The following is a 9147-nucleotide window of genomic DNA, read 5'->3' as shown; positions in this document are numbered from 1 at the left end:
TACATCAGACTTCTTCTCTGAGATAAGAGCACCATTTGTGGGAAAGATGACAGTATTTCCAGGCTGGATGCTGTTTGCAGGGAGAACTGAATGAAAGTCTCCTGCACCTCAGCGCTGAGGTCCACACCTGTGAACACAGATGAGGTCAATCTGCTGCAGCACGTAGAGCTTTACTGATCAGCAGGTTCAAAGGATTCAGCAGAGCGTAGAGTCAGAGCTAAATGCCACATCACCATAGAGTTTGTTAACAACAGCTTTCTTTGCCCTTTGTCTCGATGGACTGAATCAGGGATACTCGTCATACTTCACCTCAACCACGTCACTGAGAGACCCCAGCCTGACACAGCAGCAGAGATGATGAAAGCAGAAACAGCAAACAGATGCTTCAGTTGTGTTTCTCTCTGTGTGTGCGCTCACGCCCACTTGTGTGTGTGAACTTTCCACGTACCTCAGCTTGTTTCTCCAACATGAGCCATCAGGGCTGAAAAACATCACTAACACATGAATTCTTTCTCTTTTTGTTATCACCTGTGATCATGTGTCTCATGTTTCTGTCATTCACCAGTTCTTGTATAGTTACGTGTAACTAGACTTCTGTGGGACGTAAATGATTGTTTTGTATGCAGATCTGTACAAAGGATGTAAACACTTGATTACAAAGGAGATCTCAGCTGTGTTGTTATGGATGGACTTCAACGTATTTGTTAAAAAAGAGAATAAAGCAAAGTGTTTTAGCTGTTTGGGAGTTTTTGTTTGATTCCATTCAGTTTTATTTCTATGGAGTCAAATAATAAGAAAGGCTCTAGAACAGCCCTGAGTTTGTCCAGGTGACACTCCTCTGAAGAACAAAGACAAAGAGGAAGAAGGGGATTCGTTTTCAAGTCTTGTTTCTTTCAAAATAAAAGCTGAAATGTTTTGGAAGCATGATAATACTTTCAGCCAGGATGCCGTCTCCAAGGAGACCTGCACCTCAGCGCTGAGCTCCACATCACGCCCTGTGAAAGCACAGATATAAATCTGCTGCAGTGAGAAGAACTTTACCCAACACAAGTGTAGAAGTAGACATTTGACTTTACCTACAACCTGTTAACAACAAAGCTTTCATTGCCTCTGTTGTTGATGTCATGTAGGACTAATCATACTTCACATCAGCCATGCACACGTCAGAGGATCTCCAGGCTTTCAGTAATAAAGCCAAGCAGATGATGTGAACATAGCAATAGTAAAACATGCATCATAATCAGCTGTATGTGTCGACTATGTGGCACCTCAGTCTTGTTGGCATGAAGAAAAGTTGTGTAACATGTAGCATAAGGGCTGCAAAGACATCATGTAGACAGCAGTCGTCTGTTAGTCGTAACGTATCTCCTGTTAAAGAGTTAAATGTGCGTTATCCATCTCTGTCCTCTCACAGCTCGCCATACACCAACTCCAGCTGTGGTAACCGTGGCTGTGCCCATCAACACGCTGAAGCTGAGACGCCACCCGTCAAAATAAAAGTCTTAGTTCTGATATTTTGTAATGAGTTTGTAGATTTCCCACAGCTGATCGTAACAGCAGGCTGCCGGTTTGGAGAAGCCAGTTCAGGAATACTGGAACAGAAGCTAAACAAAGTCCTGCTGTGAACAGCAGCAATATGGATTTTACACATCCATCCATCTTTTCAGCTCAGGGTCGTGTGTGTGTTTGCACCATGTTTACAGAAACTGGAACGTGACTCCACTTGTGGACAAAATGAGCGTCGCCAAGAGTTTGAAGGCGTTTTGGAGACTAAACATGGTGTTTTAGTGTCAGGGGTACGATTAGGTTGTTAGGTTGTTAACCTCTGCTGCCACGCTGACGGCGTATGCAGCCAAACGGAAGAAGACAGTCTATATTCTTAGCAGCATGCACAGCGTGGTTCAGACTGATAACACTACCAAAAGGAAGCCAAACACAGTCACCCTTTACAACAAAACAAAGTGTGGCGTGGATGTGATGGACCAGATGGTTCGGGAGTACACTGTCCGCAGAGGAACACTGCGCTGGCCAGTTGCCGTGTTTTATAACATGATTGACATGGCAGCACTGAATGCACATGGGCTGTATCAAGCATGCTCCGGGATGAAGGAAAGACGGGTGGACTTCCTGGTGGAGCTTGCAAGAGAGTTAGCTCACTCTCATGTAGCTGCGAAGAAGGCAAGAAAAGAACAGTTGCTTTGGACACAACCCTCCACACCGAGCCCTGGAAAAAGAGCCACGTGTCAGGTCAAACACAATTGCAAGAACAATCATGCCACTGTGCGATGTGTTCACTGCAACAGATACACATGTGGTAAATGCAGACTACAGATACCATGGCAGTGCCAGGATTGTGAGTGATTGCTGAAAATGTTGAAATGTACTCACTCACTTTTTATTATTATTTGTAAATATGTGTACAAATGGTTGGTTTTTTGTACTGTTTTTATCAATAAATCTCAGCAACAAAGGACCTACACCCATGTGTGTTGATTTCTCCCTAAGACGGCAAACTGAAACACTCCAAGTTGGTGACTTTTGGAGATTTATTTCCCTGGATGATTGAGAATGCATCAAGATGAAACACAAAAGCAAGTTCACAGCTTTTAGCAGCTCCAGCACCCCCTCATTCACACACCCCCACTCCCCTCCCTCCAGAATTCCCAGGTAACAACCTAATTTACATATGAATGACTAGCCAATTTAGCTTCCACTTGGCTGAAGCTAAAGCTTAGCTAAAAGCCATTTGGCTGCTCTCCGGGTTTTAAAGGTAGAAAGGTAGAAGCCTGGGACTCCTAGTGTTAAGAGCGATGGTGATGCGTGGAAAAAACCACCTGGTCTCCTTACATACACCTCCCTCAGCCAGTCTTTCATCATTTCCTCATCCATCCAGCCCTTTTCATTTGCCTTAATGATGATTTCTGCTGGAAACTTCTCTTTAGGCAAAGTCTTTCGCTTAAAAATCACCATAGGCGACAGTTTCTGTCCATTAGCATGGCAGCCAAGCACAACAGTAAAAGAAGACTTTTCATACCCCGTTGTGCATATCGCTACCGTGCTGGTCCCCTTCTTCTCCACAGTGTGACTCACTGGGATGTCAAAAGTGAGCGGGACCTCGTCCATGTTTGTGATGTGGCTGGGCTGGATGTGTTTGTCGCCGATGTGTTTGCTGCAGTAGGAGCGGAAGATGGCCAGCTTTTCCTTATAATCCGCTGGAAGTTGCTGCGCTACCGTAGTCCTGGTCCGGATGGAAAAATGGCACCGTTTCATAAAACGAAAGCACCAAGACGGGCCTCCTCGGAAATGTTCAATGTTCATCTCTTCAGCTAGTGAAACTGCTTTTAGCCGAATGGTGACCGTCGAAACGCTTCTCCCGCTCGTTCTTTGCTCGATGATCCACCGCTCGAGTCTTTCCTCCAACTCGGGCCACCTCGCCTTATGTCCGTGGAAACTCAGCTGCGTTTTCTTGACCTGCCGGAGCTTGTTTTCTAGCTTCCTCCATTTGTGAACCATCGATTCGTTAATCTTAAATTCTCTCGCTGCTGCTCGATTTCCATGTTCCTCCGCGTAGCTGATGGCCTTCAGTTTAAACTGTGCTTCGTAAGCGTGTCTCTTTGCCATTTTCAGGGTTGTTAAAACAACGATGTCCTGCATACCTGTTCTTTTATACAGGTATGTGCGATAAAGTCAACGCACACACTTCACTCTTTAGCGTTCTCATGGTGTTCTCTACTACGTCCTCATTACAACACACAGGGCGCACTGCGTTATAGGGCGCGCCGTACTTTTTGAAGAAAATCTAAGACTTTTAAGTGCGCCTTATGGTCGTGAAAATACGGTATACATTTACATACAGTGACTTGTCTTTGTAACCAAAGGGGTTGCAAGGGGAGGTGTTTTGTAAACTATTGTTTGATGTTTGTCAATAAAAGGCAGCGAGAGGAGGCCATCATCGGGGTCATTGTCATGCTGGAAACAGATGAGAGGCCTCCCTTGCGCAAGTAATCGATCGATCGACTGTCTTGTTTTCTTCATGATGAATAAGTCTCTAGAATTAGCGGGGCTTGTGGAAACACAGACCCAACAGAAAACTTTAACCTTGTAGACTTCATTATGTTCCAGCTGCTCTACAGACGCTGTGACCTCGAACTTAAGCAGGTCGTAAAGTATGTGCAGCTCAATAACTTCATAATCAGACCCTGTGGTATTTAGGCAGCAGAACAACTAAGAATAACAACTACAAATAATGTTTTTAGGTTTCTGTTGTACTGCAAGGTTCTGTACATGTTAGGATGCCTGGGTCGTCGACCCAGGGTTTTTGAGTTTATGATATTATTTATACTGTCTAGTTTTTGGTTTCTTTGAGTTCTGTCTTATGGCTTAGGTCTCTGTCTTCTTTAGTTGCTCTGTGTCCCCTATCACCTGCATCCCCTTGTCTAGTTCGCGTCTATGTGTATCCTAAGTTCCTATATCCCCGTGTTCAGTCTATGTTTGTGTCTGCCCTGTTCCCACATCTCTGTTCCCTTTGTTATTGTCTAAGGTTGATTTCTGGGATTTCACACAACCCAGGATTCAGATCGTGAATCCATGATGGGCTTGGATTTACATCATTATAAATGAAATGTGCTCTACGTGGAAGCAGCCGGCCCCGCCCCTTTTGACGGGTTGTGTGAGACTTTAAATCATCAAACTGTAAATTATAAATTAAATTGTTATTGATCCTTTACCCCGAGTCCTAAAGTGTAGATTTATTTTCTTACTCTTCTTATATTTATTGTTTGTTTACTTGCACCGCTGGAACTGCAGCCTCGTCGTCTCGTCTCTCTATATGCTGGACTGTCTGTAGCGGAGATGACAATAAAGTTTACTTTGACTTCAGCAGCGCGCAGGCGCACCGAGGGCTCTCGCGCTCACTTTATAGAATGTAGAAAAAACATGGGTGCAGATTATAAGTCTGTATCATAATATCTGTTTGTTGTTTTTATTTTGTTTTGCGAGTTGGTTATTAGATGCCGCTCCAGCCAGCCAGAGACTCCCCGCCGCCCCGCCCTCTCCTCCCTGTGCCGCCAGCAGCAGGCGCACCTCGCAAACATGTCAGACATGCTGTCAGTAAATGATTGGTTTCTATACATTTCTAAACACAAAACCTCTTCACACCTCTAACATGCACATTTACACAACTAAATGGCAGTATTGATGAAAAGAAACACATTCAACAAATCCATTTAAACCTTAAAACAAACAAAAGGAAGCATCTCTATGGACAAACAAACCACTCCACTTGTCTGACATGTCACTCTCTTTATTACCTGTTACTTTAAAATTCATACACTAATTATGTCTGCCCATCTCTCTAATGTGAAGGTCAAAGGTCAACATCCCAGTGACATAAGAATAATCCCAAAGGGGCAAAGGCAGCGGTTAATTTAGCACATTTAGCATTAAGGGTACAGCAAGGATATACTTTTACTTATTGTGGCAGGGGTGTGGTCTCTGGCCTGCTGCAGTGGAGGCTGGTGGCGGGACGTTGGACGGCACAGGTGAGGGTGATGGAGCTCATGACTCTCCCCTTTATAGTGACGGAGGAGACCGGCGTGGGGGAAGCGTGTAGTGGAGGAAGCCGAGGAGAGAGCTGGTTTCTGGCTACAAAGACGGCGTCAAACCAGAAAATATTGCTTGTGGTCAAATAATGTGTAATAATAATGAAATAAATAGGCCATTGGGAAAAACGGGATTTTGAAATAAAGACTGACTTTGAAAAAAAGGACATTTTGGATTAAAAATGGCTGGGAATAAATAAAATGCCTCAGGAATAATCTCTGTTATTGTGAAAAATAATGATCATGAAATAATATTTCACAATAATAAGTAAATTTATATAGCAGAATGCAATATATTTCACAATAATGAGCTTTTTTTCAAAATGTGTTCAATTATTTCACAATATCATTCTCACATTACATATCTGTGTCTTATTTATTCACATAGTTATTTATTTCATCATGACTTATTTATTTATTTAATTTTGAACACTTTGGAGTTCCATATGGTTGTAGTGGGCTTGTAATGTAAATGTGGTCTGATTAAATGTGACATTAATGCTGACGCTGCATCAAACCCTGATAAAACAGTTCTATTAGTGGGTCTGTGTGATCAGCATCAGTGGGTTAAGGTGAGGCCTTGACTAGTAGAACGTCATGTTGGTGTTTAACAACACATGAGCCAACATCAGACTCCGAGCGCTACGATGCTAAAGATCAGAAGATCCAGTGTGACATCATCGTTACCTGGCAACAGCAGCCCTCATCTGACTTTATTGGAGGATATTTACACCAGCAACACGGTTTAGTTTGATATGACGGATTAACAACATGCGCTGTGATATCCAGTTCATCTGTAACAGATACTGGATCTAATCAGTCAGCAGATATTTGATCAGCTTATTTATAACTATACTAGAAACAAATACAACTGTGTTGGTGATTCATGCAAACTTGCATATCAGCCTTTGAAGGTTTTGTAGTATTGAGAACAAAGAGGTTGTGTTAGGGCTGAAAAGCCCGACTTGTTCTCCTCTGCAGGTCATCAAATGCACCACAGAAGTTTGTATTTGCACAGCCTGTATATGTTTGATGGCTTTATTATTCTCTGTTCAAAGACAGTAAATATGGAAAATGTCTCATGTAGTATCAGCTTCATTTAAAATGACTGCAAACATTTAGAGAACATGTGCTGCTGTTTGTCCTACATTTCAACACTGAATGAACCCTGAAAACATGGCAGCTGGCAGGTTGGAGTTCACATGAAATATCGGCTGTATGAAGACTGGAAATATAGATGATAAAAACATGCAGCCAAACATTTGTGGACATGAATAAACTGTCCAAAAAGCAGGAAGTGACACAGCTAGAAAGTGTGTAACAGCTGAAGTCAAATGTGATGCAGAGTTGAATCTGCACTTGGATCCATCTGTGAAAGGTCCACATGTAGGGATCACATGAGTCCTGATGTTTGTCAGTCAGCTTGATAACTCCATCTACTGTGGGCTACATATACTGGGCTGGTAGCTCCACAGTGTTGGAAAGAAACTATTAAATGTGCAAAGTTTAAAATCAGAGGCTCTTCTAACACAGGAGCCATGTTGAGTTTAGATCACAGCCGACCACCGGAAATGGCTGAAATGAAAAGGAATGAAGCCCATTGACAGCCAGCAGGTCTAAACAGGAACGCACCCATTTGTATGTGTGGCAATGATGTGGCTGCAGCTGACACAGGATTGGTTCAAACTAAACATCAGACACATTTCACAGAGTTCACAAATAAACTCACGTTTTTATTTTTGAAGATGATCATAAAGTAGAATTTATGGTCCAGTAGAAACAGCAGGAGGTTTGAGCCCTTCTGATGGCAAGGCAAGGCAAGTTTATTTGTATAGCACAATTCAACAACAAGGTGATTCAAAGTGCTTTACAGAGACATTAGAAACAAAAACAAATAAAAAGCATGATTTAAAATTGATTAAAACAAGCAAACAAACTAACTAATTAACAAACAAACAAACAAAACAGTATATAAAATCAAAACAGATCAGAACAGTAGATAAAATCAGTAGTTAAATGTAAGTTTTGAAATTTAAGCTTAAAAGTGTGGATTTGGTGCTTTATTCAAATGCAGCTGAGAACAGGTGAGTCTTCAACCTGGATTTAAATAAACTGAGTGTTTCAGCTGATCTGAGGCTTTCTGGGAGTTTGTTCCAGATATAAGGAGCATAAAAGCTGAATGCAGCTTCTCCGTGTCTGGTTCTGACTCTGGGAACTGATAAAAGACCGGATCCAGATGACCTGAGGGATCTGGAAGGTTCATACTGGGTCAGGAGGTCACTGATGTATTTTGGTCCTAAACCATTCAGAGCTTTATAGACCAGCATCAGAACTTTAAAGTCTATCCTCTGACGGACAGGCAGCCAGTGTAAGGACCTCAGAGCTGGACTGATGTGGTCCACTTTTTTGGTCTTAGTGAGGACTCGAGCAGCAGAGTTCTGAATGAGCTGTAGTTGTCTGACTGATTTTTTAGGTAGACCTGTAAAGATGCTGTTACAGTAATCAAGCCTACTAAAGATGAATGCATGGACTAGTTTTTCCAGGTCCTGTTGAGACATCAGATCTTTTATCCTTGAAATATTCTTGAGGCGATAGTAAGCTGACTTTGTTATTGTCTTAATGTGTTTTTCTAAGTTTAGGTCTGCATCCATCACTACACCTGTCATGGTCTGGTTGGGCACCTGCAGGTCTCAGACAGCGGCTCCTCCTCCTTTAGGCGGAGTCCGGTTGCCCCTCCCTGGCTGACCACCTGTGAGCAATCGTGCCAGCGGTATATCAGACCTGCGCTCTCAACCACTCATCGCCTGAGTATCTGCTATTCCCATGTTAGTTCAGTGGAGCATCCTAAAACCTTGTCTTAACGCCGTGTGATGACTGACCTGTCTTTTCTTGTCCTCAGCGATAGCACCCGGAGTGGAGATCTTGTTCCCCTCGCTCCCGTCCTCCTGGACCTGGGCCGCCAGCTGCTCACACAACGTGGCCTGCCGACCCACTGCTCACCTGCCTGCCTCCCCACGCCTCGACCGCTTCCGGGTTTTCCGCTCCACCTGTCCCCTCCATCTGAAACCAAGTAAGGCAATTCAATTCAACTGCGGAGGATTATTGGTTGTCTGCTGGATCCCTCTGATCGTGATCTCCTCTTGTTCCAGTGCCCCGGCCCCTACCTAGTCCTGTTTCTACCTCCCCGCTGTCCCCGCTGTTCAGCCGTCTCCTAGAGGTGTCTAGGTCGCCCTCATTTTCACAGACGAATCCTACGCGCCACTAGTGTGGTGGCGTCGCTTTGTGTTTCACCTTTGTTTTCCCTGTGGGCGGAAATAAATCATTTGTTTTCTGTCACCTCGCTTCCGGGTTGGTTTCTGCGCCTGTGTCCATCCCTGTTCCCTCGTGCCGTTGAGCCGTGACAACACCCACATGTCTCGCCTGGTTTGTGGTTTTTAGATGTATAGATTGAAGTTCTCTGGTGACCTGTAATCGTTTTTCTTTGGCGCCAAAGACTATTACCTCAGTTTTGTTTTGTTTAGCTGGAGAAAATTGTACGGGGCCTTGG

At 43.6% G+C, this 9147-nt stretch overlaps 1 long non-coding RNA gene across 1 annotated transcript; it reads left to right on the top strand.

The window, feature by feature from the left end:
- The first annotated feature begins 8321 nt into the window (after positions 1–8321).
- On the top strand, positions 8322–8846 carry LOC309702476. Its single transcript, XR_014275537.1, has 3 exons — positions 8322–8425; positions 8500–8670; positions 8750–8846. It is a non-coding gene; the product is annotated as an uncharacterized lncRNA (long non-coding RNA).
- The last annotated feature ends 301 nt before the right edge of the window (positions 8847–9147 follow it).

Source organism: Aulonocara stuartgranti, assembly GCF_965226115.1.
Source record: "Aulonocara stuartgranti genome assembly, chromosome: 3".
NCBI lineage: Eukaryota > Metazoa > Chordata > Actinopteri > Cichliformes > Cichlidae > Aulonocara > Aulonocara stuartgranti.
This window is presented reverse-complemented; position numbering and strand designations above follow the sequence as displayed.